Below are 24,370 nucleotides of genomic sequence, written 5' to 3' on the forward strand. Positions count from 1 at the left end.
AAGCTTTAATATTTTTAGACACAACTTTTAATTCTTAGTTTTTAGTTCCTTTTTAAGTTTCGACGCGCTACTTTCTTATTTTTATTTTTCGACGCCTATTATTTTTCGACCTTTTATTTTTCGACGCGCTCTTTTTCTTTCTTATTTCTCGACGCTCTAGTTTTTAGGACATAGAATTTTCTATTTCTTCTCTAAATTTCTTTAAATTTTATCAAAAAATTATTTTAAGCGGTTAAATTGATAGACATCCTAAATTTTCTGGTTCGTAGTAATAGTTGGATTTGTTAGTGGCGAGTTGTGGGCTTCCGATTTAAAGGGTCCTGGCTACCTGCTGCATCTATTGGCTATTCGAAACGTGGGCAAAATCAGAAAAGTCTATTAATTTGATAACTTATATAATTTTTAATTTTTATAACTAATAGGATATTCAGTGAATGCACCGAGCAAAACGTTCACCACCTTTTGTACGTTCACCACCTGTAACTCGATCAAGACATCTAGCAAATATTGTCGCCGTTGATTTTTCTTTAGAATCGTCATCCAGTCAACCAAGTACTCCAATTCAAATTTCCGATAATCCATTTTTTGAACCCGACCTCACAATTAAGAATCCGGAGGACATTCAGGGACAATTCAGAGATCCTGAACCATTAATCTTTCCTCCTGAACCACCAATCATTCAAACATAAATTGCCGAGGAACCAACCATTAAATCAGAATCCTCTAGTGATTCAGATTCAACAAATTCAATCATGGAAAATCAGGAACCTCTAAGTATGGAAGACCGAATGAGAGCTAAACGCACTGGCCAAGGTCACGCAATTACTCAACCTGACATTAATGCGCCAGATTATGAAATCAAAGGACAAATCCTACACATGGTAACTAATCAATGCCAATTTAGTGGTGCGCCGAAGGAAGATCCAAACGAACATCTTCGTACTTTTAATAGGATCTGCACTCTATTTAAAATTCGAGAAGTTGAGGATGAACAGATATATCTCATGTTATTTCCCTGGACTTTAAAGGGAGAAGCCAAAGATTGGTTAGAATCGTTACCTGAAGGGGCGATTGATACATGGGACGTTTTAGTTGAAAAATTTCTTAAACAATTCTTTCCAGCATCTAAAGCCGTAAGACTTCAAGGAGAAATTGTTACGTTCACGCAAAAGCCAAATGAAACTTTATATGAAGCATGGACAAGATTTGGAAAGTTAATAAGAGGATGTCCACAACATGGCTTAGACACCTGTCAAATAGTACAAATATTCTACCAAGGATGCGACATCACTACAAGAAAAGACATCGATATAGCAGTTGGTGGTTCCATTATGAAGAAAATAGCAACTGACGCTTACAAAATTATTGATAACACTGCTTTCCACTCACATGAGTGGCACCAAGAAAAAGATATCGTTAGATCATCTAAAGCAGCTAGAGCCGATTCTAGCCATGACTTTGATTCCATTTCCGCAAAGATAGATGCTGTTGAGAGACGAATGGAAAAGATGACTAAAGATATCCACTCAATACGAATTAGTTGTGAGTAGTGTGGAGGACCACATTTGACAAAAGATTGTCTCAGTACTAAACTAACAATGGAACAAAGAGAGAATGTTTCATACATAAACCAAAGGCCTGGAAATAATTATCAGAATAATAATTAACCGCCAAGACCAATCTACAATCAAAATCAAAATTATAACCGAAATGTTCCATACAACAACCAACAAGGTCCTAGCAATCAATAAGTATCCAATAATACTTACAATCAGCAAAGACCTATTTTTCAAAACAAACCACCACAAACCGATGATAAAAAGCCAAATTTAGAAGATATGATGTCGAAGCTAGTTGAATCTCAAACTCAGTTTTTCACATATCAGAAACAAACCAATGAACAAAATGCTCAAGCATTTAGAAATCAACAAGCTTCTATTCAAAATCTGGAACAAGAAGCGAGCAACTTAGCAAGGTTGATAGGTGAAAGAAAATCGGGAAGTCTACCTAGTGATACAAATGCTAACCCCCGAAATGAAACAGCTAAAGCCATTACCACGAGAAGTGGTATTACACTTAAACCACCCGAAATACCTGTAATTTCTAATGAAGCTATTCCTACTCCACAAGAACCACAATCTGAGCAAGATAAGGAAACAGATTCGGTAGTTGAAAAGGTTAATGAAGATAACACAATTAAGGCTAAACCTTATGTTAAACCATATCAACCACCACTTCCTTACCCGAGTAAAATGAGAAAAGAGAGACTTGAAGCCGAGCAATCCAAATTCTTGGATATTTTTAAACAGATAAATGTCAATCTTTCTTTCATTGATGTGATTTCAGGAATGCCTAGATATGCTAAATTTCTGAAAGATCTAATCACTAATAGAAAGAAAATGGAAGAACTCTTGTCTGTTACTATGAATGCTAATTGTTCTGCAGTGCTATTAAATAAGATACCAGAAAAATTATCAGATCCAGGAAGTTTCACAATTCCATGTTTTCTGGGTAGTCTTAGTTCAATAGAAGCATTAGCAGACTTAGGTGCTAGTATAAATTTAATGCTGTATTCACTATACGCTAAACTAGACCTTGGAGAATTGAAACCAACACGAATAAGTATACAACTAGCCGATCAATCAGTAAAATATCCTAGAGGGATAATGGAGAACATGCTAGTTAAAGTTGGTACTTTAGTATTTCCAGTAGATTTTGTTATTCTGGACATGAAAGAAGATTCTCGAGTTCCTCTCGTATTAGGAAGACCATTCTTAAACACGGCTAAAGCAATAATAGACGTGTTCGGTAAGAAACTGACCCTAAGTATAGAGGACGAGAGTGTTACCTTTTCTGTTGATAGAGCCATGCAACAACCACAATCTGCAGATGATACATGTTATTATATTCAAACTATAGATTCACATGCAGAATTGTTAGAAGAATTTCCAGAATTACAAGGAACAGGAGAATGTTCTTTAGGAGAAGGAACTGAACCAATTGATGAAACTGAAATGTTATACACAACTACTGAAAAAGAACTCCTTGCTATTGTCTTTGCTTTTGACAAATTTCGTTCATATCTCGTTCTAGCTAAAATGGTGGTCTATACCGACCATTCTGCTCTTAGATACCTATTTTCGAAACAAGATGCTAAACCAAGATTAATCCGTTGGATCTTACTCTTACAAGAGTTCGATATTGAAATTCGAGATAAAAAGGGAGCAGAAAATCTCGCCGCTGATCATCTTTCTCGTCTTGAAAATCCTGAATTAGAAGTTCTGAATGAATCAGCCATACAAGATAACTTTCCTGATGAATATCTATTGAAGATAGATTATAATGAAATTTCATGGTTTGCAAACTATGCAAACTACTTAGTATGTGAATTCCTTGAAAAAGGGTTATCATACCAAAAAGGAAAGAAATTCTTTAGTGATATAAAACACTATTACTGAGAAGATCCACATTTGTTTAAAAGTTGTCCCGATAGAATAATACGCCGATGTGTATTCGGAGATGAAGCCAGTCAAATCTTAAACCATTGTCACACAGGACCAACAGGAGGGCATTATGGGCCTCAGCTCACAGCAAGAAGAGTTTACGATGCTGGATTCTATTGGCCTACAATTTTCAAAGACGCACACCTTCTTTGCAAATCCTGTGATGCTTGTCAAAGGGTCGAAAAAATAAGTCAACGTAATGAAATGCCACAAAATGTCATTCAAGTATGTGAAGTATTTGACATTTGGGGTATTGACTTTATGGGTCCATTTCTAAAATCTCATAATAATCTCTACATTCTCGTTGCCATTGATTATGTATCTAAATGGGCGAAAGCACAAGCTCTCCCAACTAATGATGCACGAGTTGTAGTCAACTTTTTAAAACGTCTTTTTGCAAGGTTTGGAACACCGATAGCTTTAATAAGTGATCGGGGTACTCATTTTTGTAATAATCAACTTGAGAAAGTTCTCAAAAGATATGGAGTAACTCATAAAATCTCCACTGCTTATCATCCACAAACAAGTGGACAAGTTGAAAATACCAACCGAGTATTAAAATGTATTCTAGAGAAAACCGTAGGATCAAATCCGAAGGAATGGTCCATGAAATTGGAGGATGCACTCTGGGCTTTTAGAACAGCCTACAAAACTCCAATTGGAACCACACCTTTTAGACTCGTTTACGGAAAAGCATGTCATCTTCCAGTAGAAATTGAACACAAAGCATTTTGGGCTTTGAAGACATGTAATCTTGATTTACATGAAGCCGGACGTCTACGGTTAAGTCAACTAAATGAATTAGAAGAATTAAGACTTGAGGCATATGAAAATTCCTTAATCTAAAAGGAAATAATGAAGAAATGACATGATAAAAGAATCAGAAGTTCAAAAGAATTTAAAGAAGGAGACAGAGTTCTTCTTTTCAATTCACGATTCAAGCTATTTCCTGGAAAATTGAAATCAAGATGGTCTGGACCATTCATAGTCAAAAGAGTTTTCCCATACGGAACAATAGAGTTAATAAATTCAAATGGGATTGAATTTAAAGTTAATGGTCACAGAGTTAAACATTACATACATGGTCCGATGGAAGTTGACAATGAAGTCAATCATAATTTCACCACCCAAGAAAACCTTCAAAATGAAAACATAAATATGTTATCAACAACATATGAAAAATCAAAATTGGAAAATAGGGAGGATTCAAATTGGAGTGATGAAGAAGAATTCTTATACAAACCTCCCATTCCAAGAAACGAAGAAAAATGTGACCAAGAAGTTCAAATAGAAGTGAAAGAACCAAGAAAAGAACACCCGAAAAAGGTTTACAAACCAACTCGACTTACTAAAGCAGGAGACCCGGGCGAATTTATTATTTCTTGCTTGCTTAATGATGGTGCTGTATATAATGGACTCGCAGATTAGGAGCAAGTGTAAATATTATGCCTCTTTCCTTATACAAAAGATTAGGTATGGGTAAATTAAAACCAACCAAAATAGGTGTTCAATCATTTGACCTAACCATTAAACACCCGGTTGGAATAGCAAATAATTTACTTGTTAACGTGGGAAGTTTGACCTTTGTTGCAAACTTCATAGTGATTAATATGGAGGAAAACCTTGATATTCCTCTAATTTTAGGTCGCCCATTTTTAGCAACCACCGACGCATTCATTGATGTAAGAGAAGGTAGAATGACACTTAGGGATGGTGACAAATCGGTCACCTTTGTGAACCAAAAGTTTAGATCTCCACCAACCAAAACTGTTAAACCAATAAAAACGCATAAGTGCGGGAAGATGAAGAAACACTTAATGATGATCCGATCACAAAGAACCCCATTGATGATACGAAATTAGATGAACCCGTTTTTAACAGTTCAACGAAAAAACTTTATAAACGGATTCACGATGCTAAGATTAAGGGAAACTTTAAATTATGTAAACGATTAGTATCCAATTTATCGCCAAAAGAAAAGGCAATGTTAGTTGAATTTGTGAAAGTTACGGAGGAAATCAACAAATGGATTGAAGCAAAAATCAGAGATATACAAGTAGTTGATGATCCAATTGACAATGAAGCTAATCACAATTTCAACACCACATCTAACTAAGTGTGGGGAGGTTCGAATCTTTTTAGGGTAATATGTATTTCTGTTAGAGTTAGATATTCTGTTTTCATGTAGTTCTCGAGAATGGAATCCGAATGGTCTTTCCCTAGCAGACCCTACAGAACTAGTCTTCTCCCCCCATTCTAAATTTTTATTTTTTTTAGGTTTTACGAGATGAAGAATTCCTGTAAACTAAACCATGGTCTAATGCTACACGCTTTGATCACTAAACGTAATAATGACACACTCCCGAGTGACCTGGTATCAGTAATAAGAGCCAAATTGGACGGAGTAAGAAAAGAACTCAGAAACGATCATAATAAGTTACATTTTGGTAAAGGAAAATCAAAATTCGTAGCGAAAAGAAGAGCACGACACCTTGAAAGATGTCACAAATGCGGAAAATGGTCACACGAAGGAAAATGCTCGACGAATCAGACATATTCCAATACCGAGTTCGTTACTTTATGCAGAGAAGGACCGTTCATATGTTTCGAAGAAAAATTGTTGAATGCTCGAGGTTATGCCTATGTAGCTATGGAAAACCAATTAGTCCGACTATCTTATGAGTGGGCTAACGCAGGTCACTGAGAATTCTATCTCACAGGTAAGTATGTACAGTTTTGATTTTTATTTTATTGCTTTTAACCTTTTGATAGTAAACAATGAATTGTTCGCTATAAAGTATTAAATTGATACTCAATAAAATTAGGTTTTGCGATCGAAATTATTGATATCATACAAAAATTTATTACATCACTGCAAAATTTACCGTTTATTCTTAAGGTATAAATATCTTCAATCAATCAACCCAAAATATTTCAGAAATTCGTCAGGAGTAAAACTAGGTAATATAACCGAAATTACTTTACCGAAAAGAGGGGCGTATATTTTTGATAATATTTGATTGATTAAAGTGGGATAAAAGACCAAAAAGATTTTTAATTTTACTTTGTTTTTAAAATTAATTTTAAATTAATATTGTAAACTTTTTAAAATCAATAAATTTAAGTTTGTAAATATTTGAAAATTTTATGTTTTTAATATAAGTTTGTATGTATAAAAACAAAATTATAATATAAATTTGGTGTGAATTTTTAAAATTTTAATAAAATGAATTTTTAATTTTATGCATTTTAAATTTAAGTTTGGTGTGAATTTAAAAACAAAAATTTACTTTATTTCACTAAGTTAAAAAATTGATTTTTAAAATTCGTCGTGAGTTAAAAACTAGGTCATTGAACCGAAATTGCTCTACCCAAGGGAGGGACGAGAACTTTAATTATCATTATTTTTAATCTTATTAAATTAAAGTATGCCAAAAACATTTAAAAAAAAACCCAAAAATCTTTCCTTTTAAAACAACGCTTTGAATTGACAAATTTTAAAATTTTATCGAGGGACGGACTAGGACAACGATCCGAAACACTCTCACTCCTAAAAAGAAATAAATTTTTAAAATTTTATTAATTTATGTTTTAAAAGTTATAAGGTTTTTATTAAAAAAAAAAAAAAAAAAAAAAGGACCTCATGCGATCGCATGAGATTTACCCTATAACCTCATGCGATCGCATGAGGCTGGAATTCAGGCCAGGATTAAATAGACAGACGAGTCTGTCTTCACCACAACACACACACATATACACGAAAATAACCCAAAAATCACCTCTAAAATTCGCAATTTTTCACCATAATTCGTCAAATTTCTCGCTCTAATCATGAAATTGTTCAGAAGCTTTTCAAAGAAGGTAAAAATTTCACCCCTAAACCTCTTTAAATTTGATTTTTAGTGTTCTTGAGCTATAATTTACCTAATTTGATTTTGTTAATTCCTAGTGTAATTAGAGTTAAATTGTTAGTATTTTATGCATGTATAACCTAGATTGATGCTATTTAATTTGATTTGAAGCCAAAAACTTCAAAAATTTTAGAAATCTAGGGTTTGTGTTCTTGAGCAATTTGGGGCTTTTTGATATAAACAGGTTATGGCCGATCTTTGTCATGAATTATTGCTAAATTAAGTAGTGTAACATGTTTAGGTAGCTAAATGATCCAAACTTTGATCCTAAACATGATTTTTGAGAATTAAAGTGGACTTTTTAGGTATAAAATTCATGAACTTGATTAAATTGATGTAAATGCCATTTGAAACTTGTTTAATTACTAGTAATGGTTGTTTTAATATGTTATTTGAGTTAAATGCTTATGAACTTTGTAAATATTTTCATATATGCTTATTTGAAAAAGTGTAGAATTGTAAAAAATTGTGAAAATGTGTATAAGTTTAATTTTGATTTAACATGTTATTGTAATTGTTTCAATTTGTTATTTTGCTAACACTAATGCATATTTGGATGCACAAATTTTGTATTTAATGTGTTTTGCAGAGATTTACAGATACTGATGGTGCAACATCATCATCCAGGCAACCTGCTCCAGAACCTGAACCAGAAATGCAATATGAACCTGAACCGGAGCAACAACAGGAACCACAACAACAACCTGATGAACACGTTCCATATTATGATCCGCTACAATTTGTTGATGCCTTCATAGTATTTCCGATGCATCCGCCAGTAGAATACCCAACAATTCCTGAACACACATTGCATCCTAATCTGAGATTCGATAGAAGCTGGAGAGATTACCCAACATATCAAAGTAACAAATTCAAACTGATACCGAAAAATGTAGAAGTGCCAAGGGTAATCGATTGGGAGCCTTTGGAAAGGGTCCAACTTGCTAACTTAGTTAGACAGCAATTGATCCAAAGGGTAAAACAACGCATTTTCAAAGACTGGCATTAAGTTCAGCAAAAGCTACTGATTTTGACGACAAAATGAAAAACAAATGTGATGTAACAACAAGACGGAATGAACAAATGATGTGCACCATTTATCATTCAACAAACAAACGCCAATATGTTTGGAAACTTTGGTAAAATTTAATCATTTTTCTACGCTAATCACCCTCAATAATTTAAATTGTTACTGATTTCTTGCAAATGAGGGCATTGCAAGATCTTAAGTGTGGGAAGGGATTAAATTCTCTCGGATTTTTAAAATTTTAACTTATACACTTGGTTACCATTAAAAATACTAGTAATGCAGTAGCTGTATTAGAATCTAGTGCTCTCTGATAATAAAGAACAGCCCTAGTCTTATATACTGACTACCCAATTCTAGTAAAAAATTTTCAAAATTTTCAATTAAATGAACTCAAAATCATGTTTATACATATTTATGAGCAATAAAACTAGGTGTTAAACACCGAAATTATTGTTACCTCGGAAAGGACATAAATTTAGAAATAACCCAAAATGTTAGAATTTATTTAAAATGGAATAGAGGACAATAAAAAGGCAAAGAAAGGAAAATAAAAGCCAAGTGTGGGAAAAATTTACCAAGTTATTTTGAACATATATCACATATTTTTGTATAAATAATTGAAGATACTTTTGCTTTGAACTAAACTAAACGGTTTTACCTGATTTATTATAATATATTTGAAAGAAAGATGGATCTATACGATGAATCAATTCCATCATTAAAAGGAAGTAAAGTCTTCCGAAAAAGAAACACGCTTCTTGATTTAGGTCATGAAGTTGTCGTCCAGACCAGTTGTAGAGTCTACGAAAAACCTTGAAAAGTTTTCTCGAGAATCAACTGGAAATCCACGGACCTCAGCATCAAATAGGGTCACCATGTAGTCAGACTTATCCTAACCATGAGAGGATCTATCTCGTAAAATGGGGAGGGCGCCGTGCAAATTAGCTTGATAAGACTAATGAATCAGACCCCCAGAAAGGATAATCTCCTTAAAGATTAAAAATCAGCTTTTAAGCCTGATATTACTCAATCCTTGAGATTGACTTTAAAGATTGAGAATTACAAACTCATGGAATTCAATGATATCTAAACTCGAGCTTGAACGAGAAAATATTTTGATCAAAATTACAAACCGATTTGTTTTCTGAAAATCCATTTTCAATGCGTTCATTACCATTGAACGTAAAATCCTAGGAATTCACCTGGAATTCATTAGGTCACCTGAACCAAATCGGGTATCAACCGTAAGAACGGTGGTTGCATAGCATGGTCAAAGACAGGACCTTATGCCAGACCGAAAAACTATAGGGTGAGCTTTACTATTGCTCCTACAAAGGATAGTAATTGCATCCGACACGTTATAGACCATAATTAAAAGCATGTCATGGGACATTGCCTTAACAGTTGCTTGTTCAACGCTTTCCTTTACAACCGGACGGTAGTTTACCGAAAGGTAATATACGGAGCAAGTATACTGGACGTGTTGCTTTTCCCAATACAAGGTTAGCAAGTGGGTGACACAAAACCGCAAGTTTTGAGCTAAAATTTTCAAATCTGAAACCCACCAAACCCACAAAAACAATTTTGCAAACACCGGTGAAGGGTTATTCTGGAAAACTTATCTAGGGTAAAAACTAGATTTAATTTTCAAAAGATCAAATGTTTTCATAAAGATCCAATTTCCTTAAGGATCTAAATTTTCATAGTCATGTGGGACTGTAAACCACATCGTTACTACCATTGTTCATACCGCCGTATAGAAATCACTGATGTACAAAGTGTGAAGAATAAAGAAGTGATTCTAGTATATATTTATTTCAAGACTATATTGCTTGAGAGCAAGTGATAATGCTAAAAATGAATATATATTTCATAGCATTATTCCTCAAGAAAGACAAGCTTTTAGTTGCAACTGTTCTATTTAAAAGTGATATTCGTTTAAATAATAAAAGGTGAAGACAAAAGACAGATTCGACGAATTGAAGACGCAAACGACCAAAAAGCTCAAAAGTACAAAAGACAATCAAAGAGGTTCCAATTATTGATAAGAAACGTCTCGAAATTACAAGAGTACAAGATTCAAAACGCAAAGTACAAGATATTAAATTATACGCAAGGACGTTCAAAAATCCGGAACCGGGACATGAGTCAAATCTTAACGCTCGACGCAACGGACTAAAAATTACAAGTCAACTATGCACATAAATATAATATAATATTTAAATAATTCTTATAATTATTTATATATTATATAATATATTATAAACCGTCGGCAAGAAAGGCTCCAAACTTGTGTGAGCTGTAAAAGCAAACTCCGCGAGTTGCGGAGTTTGCAGTGCAAAAACTACGCGAGTCGCGGAGCCCCTAATTTTGAAACTGCCTATAAAGCTCGCGCATTCTGATCGTAAAAATCATCCAACATATATATCCATCTCTCTATCTATATACGTAATATTTATATTTATAATTTATATTTTAATTTTAATTTTAATTATAATTCTAATAATAAGGGTATGTTAGCAAATGTTGTAAGGGTGTAAGTCGAAATTCTGTCCGTGTAACGCTACGCTATTTTTAATCATTGTAAGTTATGTTTAACCTTTTTATATTAATGTCTCGTAGCTAAGTTATTATTATGCTTATTTAATCCGAAGTAATCATGATGTTGGGCTAATTACTAAAATTGGGTAATTGGGCTTTGTACCATAATTGGGGTTTGGACAAAAGAACGACACTTGTGGAAATTAGACTATGGGCTATTAATGGGCTTTATATTTGTTTAACTAAATGATAGTTTGTTAATGTTAATATAAAGATTTACAATTGGACGTCCCTATAAATTACCATATACACTCGATCGGACACGATGGGCGGGGTATTTATATGTACGAGTTCATTTAACCGGACACGGGAATAGATTAATAGCCACTAGAATAATTAAAACAGGGGTGAAATTATGTGTAAGGACACTTGGTATAATTGATAACAAAATATTAAAACCTTGGGTTACACTCAGTCGACATCCTGGTGTAATTATTAAACAAAGTATTAAAATCTTGTTACAGTTTAAGTCCCCAATTAGTTGGAATATTTAACTTCGGGTATAAGGATAATTTGACGAGGACACTCGCACTTTATATTTATGACTGATGGACTGTTATGGACAAAAACCAGATGGACATATTAAATAATCCAGGACAAAGGACAATTAACCCATGGGCATAAAACTAAAATCAACACGTCAAACATCATGATTATGGAAGTTTAAATAAGCATAATTCTTTTATTTCATATTTAATTTCCTTTATTTTATATTTAATTGCACTTCTAATTATCGCATTTTTATTGTTATTGTATTTAATTGCACTTTTAATTATCGTACTTTTTAATTATCGCAAGTTTATTTTATTGCACTTTTATTATTCGCAATTTCATTATCGTTATTTACTTTACGCTTTAAATTAAGTCTTGTATTTATTTATTATTTTACATTTGGTTTTAACTGCGACTAAAGTTTTAAAATCGACAAACCGGTCATTAAACGGTAAAACCCCCCCCCCCCTTTATAATAATAATATTACTTATATATATTTGTATTTTTATAAAAGTAAACTAATATAGCGTTAAGCTTTGTTTAAAGATTTTCCCTGTGGAACGAACCGGACTTACTAAAAACTACACTACTGTACGATTAGGTACACTGCCTATAAGTGTTGTAGCAAGGTTTAAGTATATCCAATCTCTAAATAAATAAATATCTTGTGTAAAATTGTATTGTATTTAATAGTATTTTTCTGCTAAAATATAATAGCTATTTTATATACACCTCGCATAAACATCAAGTTATTTTTGGCGCCGCTGCCGGGGAATCGCTTAAAAGCCAGAAGCGCAACGCTAATATATATATAAAAAAAAAGATTTTTAGTTTACTTTTATTAAAATTCGTTTTTATAAAAATACGTTTTAAATATTCGAAAATATAAAAAGAAAACAAAAATATAAGTATTTTTAAGATTTTGTTAAATATTTAAGTTTTATAAAGTTTCTTTATTTTTATATAAGTTTTATTTAAGTATTTTGTTTTTATTTAAAACATAAAACATAAAACATAAAAAAAAAACGTCGAATAAAAAAAAAACTGTACCTGAGTTGAATTCTGGAACCCCGCGACTCGCGGAGTTTGCTGCTTGGAATACCGCAACTCGCGGAGACACTCTGACACCGACAGAACCCTAATTTAGCATTTATTACGGGTAATTATTAATTATTATTATTATTAACCCTAATTAATTATTATTATTATAATTAGTTTTACTTTTTATTTAATTTATATAATTAGTTAAATTAGTTTAATTAAATTGTAAAATTAATAGTTTTAATAAATAAATAATATAAAAATAATATTTTTATAAAAATTGTATTTTTTACAACTTTTTGTATATTTTTATATTTTGTCCCTTTTTATTCGTTTTTAGCGTAATATTTGTATTTTTCGCTCGTAATTAGTTTTAAATCATAGTTTTTACCATAGTTATTTTTATTTCTAGATTTTTAGGCTTTGCCGTAAAATCCCTTAAGTGCTTTTTCTTTAGACTAAGATTTAGTTGCTTTAGAATTTTGCGACGCAGTTTTTAGATTTTAGTACCTTTTTAAGTTATTTCCATTTGGGATTTAGTTTTTCCTGTAAACTTTAATAATTTTAAGTTAGTTGTAGTAATAAGGTTAGGTTAGTCAAGTGTTTTTAAGTGTTATAAGTTTCTTTTATTTTTTCGTCACCTTTTATTTTTCAACCATTTTTCTTTTTCGACCTTTTTCCGACACGCTCTTTTTCTTTCTTATTTCTCGCTATTCTAGTTTTAGGACATAGATTTTTATTCTACTTCTTATCTAATTTTCTTAAAATTACAAAAATTTATTTTAAGTGGTTAAATTGATAGACATCAAAATTTTCTGGTTCGTAGTAATAGTTGGATTTGTACGTGGACCGGGTTATTGGAGCCAAACAGTCCTCAATTATATTGAGACCAAACGAATCCTGCCCCTCTGCTGCATCTTTTGGCTATTCGAAACGTGGGCAAAATAAGAAAAGTCTATTGATTGGATAACTTATTATAATTTTTCTTTCCTTTTAAAAACTAATAGGATATTCAGTGAATGCACCGAGCAAGACGTTCACCACCTTTTGTACGTTCACCACCTGTAACTAGATCAAGACATTTAGCAAATATTACTGCCGTTGATTTTTCTTTAGAATCGTCATCCAGTCGACCAAGTACTCCAGTTCAAATTTCCGATAATCCATTTTTTGAACCCGACCTCACAATTGAGAATCCGGAGAATATTCAGGAACGATTCGTAGATCCTGAACCACTAAACTTTCCTCCGGAACCACCAATCATTCAAACAGAGATTGTTGAGGAACGAACCATTAAATCAGAATCCTCTAGTGATTCCAATTCAACAAATTCAATTATGGAGAATCTGGAACCTTTAAGTATGGAAGACCGAATGAGAGCTAAACGCACTGGCCAAGGTCACGCAATTACTCATCCAGACATTAATGCGCCAGATTATGAAATCAAAGGACAAATTCTACACATGGTGACTAATCAATGCCAATTTAGTGGTGCGCCGAAGGAAGATCCAAATGAACATCTACGTACCTTTAATAGGATCTGCACACTATTTAAAATCCGAGAAGTGGAGGATGAACAGATATATCTCATGTTATTTCCCTGGACTTTAAATGGAGAAGCCAAAGATTGGTTGGAATCGTTACCTGAAGGGGCGATCGATACATGGGACGTATTCGTTGAAAAATTTCTTAAACAATTCTTTCCGGCATCTAAAGCCGTAAGACTTCAAGCAGAAATTGTTACGTTTACACAGAAGCCGAATGAAACTCTATATGAGGCGTGGACTAGATTTGGAAAGTTGTTAAGAGGATGTCTGCAACATGGTTTAGACACCTGTCAAATAGTACAAATATTCTACCAAGGATGCGACATCACTACAAGGAAAGACATAGATATAGCAGCTGGTGGTTCTATTATGAAGAAAACCGAAACTGATGCTTATAAAATTATTGATAACACTGCTTCCCACTCACATGAGTGGCACCAAGAAAAAGATATTGTTAGATCATCTAAAGCAGCTAGAGCCGATTCTAGCCATGACTTAGATTCCATTTCCGCAAAGATAGATGCTGTCGAGAGACGAATGGAAAAGATGACTAAAGATATTCACTCAATACGAATTAGTTGTGAGCAGTGTGGAGGACCACATTTGACAAAAGATTGTCTCAGTATTGAATTAACAATAGAACAAAGAGAGAATATTTCATACATAAACCAAAGGCCTGGAAATAATTATCAGAATAATTATCAACCGCCAAGACCGATTTACAATCAAAACCAGAATTATAACAGAAATATTCCATACAACAACCAACAAGGTCCTAGCAATCAACAAGTATCCAATAATAATTACAATCAGCAAAGACCTAATTTTCAAAACAAACCACCACAACAAACCGATGATAAAAAGCCAAATTTAGAAGATATGATGACGAAGCTAGTTGAAACTCAAACGCAATTTTTCACATCTCAGAAACAAACTAATGAACAAAATGCTCAAGCATTTAGAAATCAACAAGCTTCTATTCAAAATCTGGAACAAGAAGTAAGTAACCTAGAAAGGTTAATAGGTGAAAGAAAACCGGGAAGTCTACCTAGTGATACAAATGCTAACCCCCGGAATAAAACAGCTAAAGCCATTACCACAAGAAGTGGTACAACACTTAAACTACCTGAAATACCTGTAACTTCTGATGAAGCTATTCCTACTCCACAAGAACCACAACCTGATCAAGATAAGGAAAAAGAACCGGTAGTTGAAAAGGTTAATGAAGATAACACAGTTAAGGCTAAACCTTATGTTAAACCATACCAACCACCACTTCCTTACCTGAGTAAAATGAAGAAAGAGAAAGTTGAAGCCGAGCAATCCAAATTCTTGGATATGTTTAAACAGATAAATGTAAATCTTCCTTTCATTGATGTGATTTCAGGATTACCTAGATATGCTAAATTCTTGAAAGATCTAATCTCAAATAGAAAGAAAATGGAAGAACTCTCGGCTGTTACCATGAATGCTAATTGTTCAGCAGCGCTGTTGAATAAGATACCAGAAAAACTATCTGATCCAGGAAGTTTCACAATTCCATGTTTTCTGGGTAGTCTTAGTTCAATAGAAGCATTGGCAGACTTAGGTGCTAGTATAAATCTAATGCCGTATTCACTATACACTAAACTAGACCTTGGAGAATTGAAACCAACCAGAATAAGCATACAACTAGCCGATAGATCAATAAAATATCCTAAAGGGATAATGGAGAACATGCTAGTTAAAGTTGGTACTTTAGTATTTCCAGTAGATTTTGTTGTTCTGGACATGGAAGAAGATTCTCAAGTTCCTCTCATATTAGGAAGACCATTCTTAAACACGGCTAAAGCAATGATAGACGTGTTCGGTAAGAAATTGACCCTAAGTATAGAGGATGAGAGTGTTACCTTTTCAGTTGATAGAGCAATGCAACAACCACAATCTGCAGATGATACATGTTATTATATTCAAACTATAGATGCACATGAAGAATTATTAGAAGAATTTCCAGAATTACAAGAAACAGGAGAATGTTCTTTAGGAGAAGGTAATGAACCAATTGATGAAGCTGAAATGTTAGCTACACTTATAGCTAATGGATATGAACCAACAACAGAAGAAATTCAAATGCTAAAAGAAGAAGACAGATATCGATACAAATCATCGATAGAAGAACCTCCGAAATTAGAGTTAAAGCCACTTCCAAACCATTTGGAATACGCTTATTTACATGGTGAATCTGAATTACCTGTAATAATATCGTCTTCTCTTACTGAAAATGAGAAATCACAACTCATTTCTGTGTTGAAAGATCATAAACCAGCCATTGCATGGAAGATTCATGATATTAAAGGAATAAGTCCTTCGTATTGCACACATAAAATCCTTATGGAAGAAGGTCATAAAACGTATGTGCAACGCCAACGAAGACTAAATCCTAATATGCAAGATGTAGTTAAAAAAGAAATTATTAAACTGCTAGACGCAGGTCTAATTTATCCAATTTCTGATAGTCCATGGGTAAGCCCAGTTCAATGCGTGCCTAAGAAGGGTGGCATGACTGTCATTACAAATGAAAAAAATGAGCTTATTCCTACTAGAACTGTAACAGGATGGCGGGTATGTATTGATTATAGAAAATTAAATGACGCCACCAGAAAAGATCACTTTCCCTTACCTTTCATTGATCAAATGTTGGAAAGATTAGCCGGAAATAGTTACTATTGTTTTCTAGATGGATTTTCTGGATATTTTCAAATTCCAATAGCACCCGAGGACCAAGAGAAAACCACATTCACGTGCCCTTATGGTACTTTTGCTTACAAACGCATGCCATTTGGACTTTGTAACACCCCTGCAACCTTTCAAAGGTGTATGATGGCGATTTTTCATGACATGATAGAAGAATGCATGGAAGTTTTCATGGATGACTTTTCAGTCTTCGGTGATACATTTGAATCATGTCAAGTTAATTTGGAACGAATGCTTATTAGATGCGAACAATCAAATCTAGTTCTTAATTGGGAGAAATGCCATTTCATGGTTAAAGAAGGCATCGTTCTTGGTCATAAAATTTCAAAAGAAGGAATTGAAGTGGATAGAGCTAAAGTAGATGTAATTGCTAAACTTCCACATCCCACCAATGTTAGAGGAGTTAGGAGTTTTCTAGGGCATGCCAGTTTTTACCGACGTTTCATAAAAGATTTTTCTAAAATTGCCACTCCTATGAATAAACTCCTAGAAAAGGATGCTCCATTCATCTTTTCAGATGAGTGTATCAAATCTTTTAATATTCTTAAAGAGAAACTAACTAATGCACCAATCATGATAACACCAAATTGGAATCTACCATTTGAACTAATGTGCGATGCAAGTGATTTTGCAATGGGAGCCGTTTTAGGACAAAGGATTGAAAAACGATTTCAACCTATATATTATGCTAGTAAGACGTTACAAGGAGCACAAACGAACTATACAACTACTGAAAAAGAACTCCTTGCTATTGTCTTTGCTTTTGACAAATTTCGATCATATCTCGTTCTAGCAAAAACGGTGGTCTATACCGGCCATTCTGCTCTTAGATACCTATTTTCGAAACAAGATGCTAAACCAAGATTAATCCATTGGATCTTACTCTTACAAGAGTTTGATATTGAAATCCGAGATAAAAGAGGAGCAGAAAATCTCGCCGTTGATCATCTTTCTCGTCTTGAAAATCCCGAATTAGAAGTTCTAAATGAATCGGCCATACAAGACAACTTTCCTGATGAATATCTATTGAAGATAGATTATAAAGAAATTCCATGGTTTGCAGACTATGCAAACTATTTAGTATGTGGATTCCTTGAAAAAGAATAATCGTACCAAAGACGAAAGAAATTCTTCAGTGATATAAAACACTATTTTTGGGAAGATCCACATTTGTTTAAAAGTTGTCCCGATGGAATAATACGCCGATGTGTATTTGGAGATGAAGCTAGTAAAATATTAAACCATTGTCACACAGGTCCAACAGGAGGGCATTATGGGCCTCAACTAACAGCAAGAAAAGTTTATGATGCTGGATTCTATTGGCCTACAATTTACAAAGACGCACACCTTCTTTGCAAATCCTGTGATGCTTGTCAAAGGGCCGAAAAAATAAGTCAACGTGATGAAATGCCACAAAATGTCATACAAGTATGTGAAGTATTTGACATTTGGGGTATTGACTTTATGGGTCCATTTCCAAAATCTCATAATAATCTATATATACTCGTAGCCATTGATTATGTATCTAAATGGGCGGAAGCACAAGCTCTCCCAACTAACGATGCACGAGTTGTAGTCAACTTTTTAAAACGTCTTTTTGCAAGGTTTGGAACACCGAAAGCTTTAATAAGTGATCGGGGTACTCATTTCTGTAATAATCAACTTGAGAAAGTTCTTAAAAGATATGGAGTAACTCATAAAATCTCCACCGCATATCATCCACAAACAAGTGGACAAGTTGAAAATACCAACCGAGCTTTAAAACATATTCTAGAGAAAACGTAGGATCAAATCCGAAGGAATGGTCCATTAAATTGGAGGATGCACTCTGGGCTTTTAGAACAGCCTATAAAACTCCAATTGGAACCACACCTTTTAGACTTGTTTATGGAAAAGCATGTCATCTTCCAGTAGAAATTGAACACAAAGCATTTTAGGCTTTGAAGACATGTAATCTTGATTTACATGAAGCCGGACGTCTACGGTTAAGTCAACTAAACGAATTAGAAGAATTAAGACATGAAGCATACGAAAATTCGTTAATCTATAAAGAAAGAACGAAGAAATGGCATGATAAAAGAATCAGAAGTTCAAAAGAATTTAAAGAAGGAGACAGAGTTCTTCTTTTCAATTCACGATTCAAGCTATTTCCTGGAAAATTGAAATCAAGATGGTCTGGACCATTCATAGTCAAAAGAGTTTTCCCATACGGAACGATAGAATTAATAAATTCAAATGGGATTGAATTTAAAGTTAATGGTCACAGAGTTAAACACTACATAGATAGTCCGATGGAAGTCGACAACAAAGTTAATCACAATTTCGACACCACAGCTAACTAAGTGTGGGGAGAATCAAGTCTTTAAAGGATAATATGTATTTCTGTTAGAGTTAGATTGTCTGTTTTCGTGTAGTTCTCGAAAATGGAACCCGAATGGTCTTTCCCTAGCAGACCCTAAAGAACTAGTCTTCTTCACCCATTCTGAATTTTTATTTTTTTTTAGGTTTTTACAAAATGAAGACTGCCTGTGAACTAAACCATGGTCTAATGCTACACGCTTTGATCACTAAACGTAATAATGACACACTACCGAGTGAAATAGTATCAGTAATCAGAGAAAGATTGGACGGAGTTAGAAAAGAATCCAGATGCGAAGATAATAAGTTACAATTTGGTAAAGAAAATCAAAATCCGCAGCGAAAAGAAGAGCACGACACCTAGAAAGATGTCACAAATGCAGAAAATGGTCACATGGAGGTAAATGTTCAAATAATCAAACCTATTCAAATACCGAATTTGTTACTTTATGCAGAGACGGACCGTTCATATGTTTAGAAGAAAAGACACTGAATGCTCGAGGTTACGCCTATGTAGCCATGGAAAACCAATTAAACCGACTATCTTATGAATGGGATGGATCATATAACTAAGAAATCTATTTCACAGGTATGTTTGTACAGTTTTTATTTTTTATTTTTAACCTTTTGATAATAAACGCTAATTTGTTCGCTATAAAGTATTAAATTGGTATTGAATAAAATTAGGTTTGGCGACCGAAATTATTGATATCATTCAAAAATTTATTACATCACTGCGAAATTTAACGTTTATTCTTAAGGTATAAATATCTTTAATCAATCAACCCAAAATATTTCAAAAATTCGTCATGAGTTAAATTAGGTCTTGGAACCGAAATTACTTTACCAAAAAGAGGGGCGCATATTTTTGATAACATTTCATTAATTAAAGTGGGATAAAAAGTCAAAAAGATTTTTAATTTTATTTTTACCATGTTTTTAAAATTAATATATAAATCTTAAATTAAAATTGTAAACTTTGTAAAATCAATATATTTAAAATTGTAAATATTTGAAAAAATTAATATAAGTTTGGTGTGAATTTATAATATGAATTTTTAAATTAAGTTTGGTGTGAATTTTTAATTTTTAAAATATGAATTTTTAATTTTATGCATTTCAAATTTTAAGTTTGGTGTAAATTTTTAATATTAATTTTGAATTTTATATTTAAATTGTGTGAATTTAAAAACAAAAATTTACTTTATCTCATTAAGTTAAAAATATGATTTGTAAAATTCGTCGTAAGTTGAAGACTGGGTCTTTAAACAGAAATTGCTTTACCCAAGGGAGGGACGAGAACTTTTATTATCATTATTTTTAATCTTATTGAATTAAAGTATGCCAAAAACATTAAAAAAACCCAAAAATCTTAGCTTTTAAAACAATCGCTACAAAAAGACAAATTTTAAAATTTTGTCGAGGAACGGACTAGGACATCGATCCGAAACGACCTCGTCCTAAATAACAAGGGAAACAAAATTTTAAAATTAATTACTTAATTGTTTTATTTAGTATAAGATGTTTAAAAAAAAAAAATAACAAACTCCGCGACTCACGGAGTTTGAAGGGTTTAAACCCCGCGACTCGCGGAGGGACCGAATTACAGAAAAAAAAAATAAAGCTGAACGAACAGCTCAAATCACACACCACAAAAACACATACAGCTAAAATACTGCGCGAAAAAAACCCGAAAAACACCCCCAAAATACACCCCCAAAATCACAATTTTTAACCGTTAATCATCAAATCTTTTACTAAAATCATGTTGAGAAGGATGCTATCAAGGAATTACTCAAGAAAAACGGTAAATTTCTACACCTAAACACCATTTAATCCAAAAATTAGTGTTCTTGAGCAATTTTTTCCCCAATTTGATTTTGATGCTTTTTAGTGTAATTATGCTTAAATTGTTTATGTATTATGCTTGTATAACCTAGATTGATGCTATTTAACATGATTAGAAGCCTTAAACTTCAAATTTTGAGTAATCTAGGGCTTGTGTTCTTGAGCAAATTTGGGGCTTTTTGATATAAACAGGTTATGGCCGATTTTTGTCATGAATTATTGCTAAATTAAGTAGTGTAACATGTTTAGGTAGTTAAATGATCCAAACTTTGAGCCTAAACATGATTTTGAGAATTAAAGTGGACTTTTTCAAGTCTAAAAATTCATGAACTTGATTTTAGAGAGATAATGCCATTTGAAATTTGTTTAATTGCTAGTAATGATTATTTTGACATGTTATTTGAGTAAAATACTTATGAACTTGGCGAACATTTTCGTATATGCTTATTTGAAAAAGTGTAGATTTGATGAAAATATGAAAATGAGCTTAAGTTTGATATAAATTGATCATGTCATTGTAATTATTTTGATTGATGATTTTGCTGACACTAATGCATATTTGGATGCACAAAAAATTGTGTTTGATGTGTTTTGCAGACTGAAAGGGGTGAATCTTCATCCCAAGCTCGCAATGCTCCTGCTGAGAATGCGGAACAGCAGGAGGTGGATAACTACTACAAGCAAGATATACCTCATCCAGTCATGACATTTTCTGATATGCACTTGAAAGATTTGCACCCGAACCTGAGATTTGACAGACTTTGGATAGATTATCCAAAATACCAAAGGGGTTTGCATACTCTTCATTCTAAAGTTGTTGAGGTACCTAGGGTCATAGAATGGGGACCATTAGAAGCTGTAGAATTGGCCGGGCCAATTAGGGAATTACTTGCACAGAGGTATGGTAATTCTACTTTTAATGATTGGGTACGTTTATTCACCATGCGTAGACCTGTATATAAAGTATGGTGTGAAGAATTGTTGTGTAGTATAGAATTAAATGATCGGGTAGCTAGTTTAACCGATCGATCTTTTATTAGATTTTTGTTAGGAGGTTCAATGCGCCACATGTCTTTACTAGACATGGCTCAGGCTTTACGTATATATACGCCTGAGGAGTTAGCATCTGCCGATTGTAGAGGGTTGATACTAAATGGTAGAAAGATAGATGAAAATTTTGATACACATGGTGTATGGAGTCAAATGACAAGCCATCACCGATTCAAAGGGGGAAATTACTCTTATTTGGATATAGATAGAGCTGAATTAAGAGTGATTCATAGGTTTTTAGCTAATTCGATTACACAAAGAGGTAAGAACAAGGAAAAGGTAAATGAACAGGATTTGTTTTACCATATGTGTATTCGAGACCCACAAAGCGCTGTAAGTATACCTTATTGTGTGGGTTATTATTTATCAGCTATGGTTAGGGGGATGAGACCGCATAGCATAATAGGAGGTGGTATTTTTATTACTTTGATTGCTGAATATCTCGGTGTGGATATAAGTCGGGGGGGATTATTAGTCGAAGAACCAGAACCCCGCGATACAATAGGTTTAAATGTATACCATGGTGCGAAAGTTTTGAAGAGGCGAAATAACGCCGCAGTACAATACCATGGTAGACATCCACAGGTTGAGAGAAACCAACAGCAAGGTAATGTAGGAGGGGGAAATGAAATGCAAGAAATGCAAAGGTTTATAGCTTCACAGGAGTACGAAAATGCTAGACAGAGAGCATTCGAAGATTGGCAAGTTCATTAAAACCAAATCATAGCTCATTGCCAACATATAGGTAGAAACTATATTCCTACTCCAAAACCCATATTCCCTCCCTGTTCTATAGAGATGCAACCACCGTATCCTACGTATAACCCAGCCGAAGCATTTTATAGCACCTATGGTTATGCATGGAACCCCTATTGGTATCAGTATCATCCCTAGTCTACTTAGTTTTTATTTTATTTTATTATTTGTAATGTTAATACGTTTAATAATTATGTTAATATTGTAATAGTTTTTATAATTTTCTAACTTTTATTCTTAGATTTTAATAATTTTTGAATGTGGGATAATATACCAAACTTCAAAAATATGTATATATGTTTGCAGTTTATCTTATGTACACAACAGGGTAAAACAACGCATTTTCAAAGACTGGCATTAAGTTCAGCAAAAGCAACTAATTTTGACGACAAGATGCAAAATATATGTGAAATAACAACAAGACGGAATGAACAAATGATGTGCACCATTTATCATTCAGCAAACAAACGCCAATATATTTGGAAACTTTGGTAAAATTTAATCATTTTCACACAAATCACCCTCAATAATTTAAATTGTTACTGATTTCTTGCAAATGAGGGCATTGCAAGATCTTAAGTGTGGGAAGGGGTTAAATTCTTTCGGATTTTAAAATTTTTATCTTAAACACTGGGTTACCATTAAAAATACTAGTAAAGCAGTAGTTGTATTAGAATCTAGTGCTCTCTGATAATAAAGAACAGCCCTAGTCTTATATACTGACTACCCAATTCTAGTAAAAATTTTTAAAATTTTCAATTAAATGAACTCAAAATCATGTTTATACATATTTATGAACGATAAAACTAGGTTTTAACACCGAAATTATTGTAACCTCGGAAAGGACATAAATTGAGAAACAAATCAAAATGTTAAAATTCATTTAAAATGGAATAGAGGACAATAAAAAGAAAAATAAAAGCCAAGTGTGGGAAAATTCTCCAAGTTATTCAAAACATATATCACATATTTTTGTACAAATAACTGAAAATACTTTTGCTTTGGACTAAACTAAAAAGTTTTACCTGATTTACTGTAAGAAAGATGGATCTACACGATGAATCAATTCCATCATTAAAAGGAAGTAAAGTCTTCCGAAAAAGACACGCGCTTCTTGATTTAGGTCAAGAAGTTGTCGTCCAGACCAGCTGTAGGTTGACGAAAAATCTAGAAAAGTTATCACTAAAATCAGCAGGAAATCCACGGACCTCAGCATTAAACAGGGTCGCCAAGTGGTCAGATTTATCCTAACCATGAGAAGGATTTATCTCGTACAATGGGGGGCACCATGCAAATTAGCTTGATAAGACTAATGAATCAGATCCCCAGAAAGGATAATCTCCTTAAAGACTAAAAATCAGCTTTTAAGCCTGATATTACTCAATCCTTGAGATTGACCTTAAAGATTGAGAATTACAAACTCATGGAATTCAATGATATTTAAACTCGAGCTTGAACGAGAAAATATTTTGATCAAAATTACAAACCGATTTGTTTTC

General features: G+C 33.2%; 1 non-coding gene across 1 annotated transcript; it reads right to left on the reverse strand.

The window, feature by feature from the left end:
- Window positions 1-1,136: 1,136 nt before the first annotated feature.
- Window positions 1,137-1,243, reverse strand: LOC139873968 (small nucleolar RNA R71). Its single transcript, XR_011767677.1, has one exon. It is a non-coding gene; the product is annotated as a small nucleolar RNA R71 (small nucleolar RNA).
- Between the last annotated feature and the right edge of the window lie 23,127 nt (window positions 1,244-24,370).

This window comes from Rutidosis leptorrhynchoides, chromosome 10 (genome assembly GCF_046630445.1).
Source record: "Rutidosis leptorrhynchoides isolate AG116_Rl617_1_P2 chromosome 10, CSIRO_AGI_Rlap_v1, whole genome shotgun sequence".
NCBI lineage: Eukaryota > Viridiplantae > Streptophyta > Magnoliopsida > Asterales > Asteraceae > Rutidosis > Rutidosis leptorrhynchoides.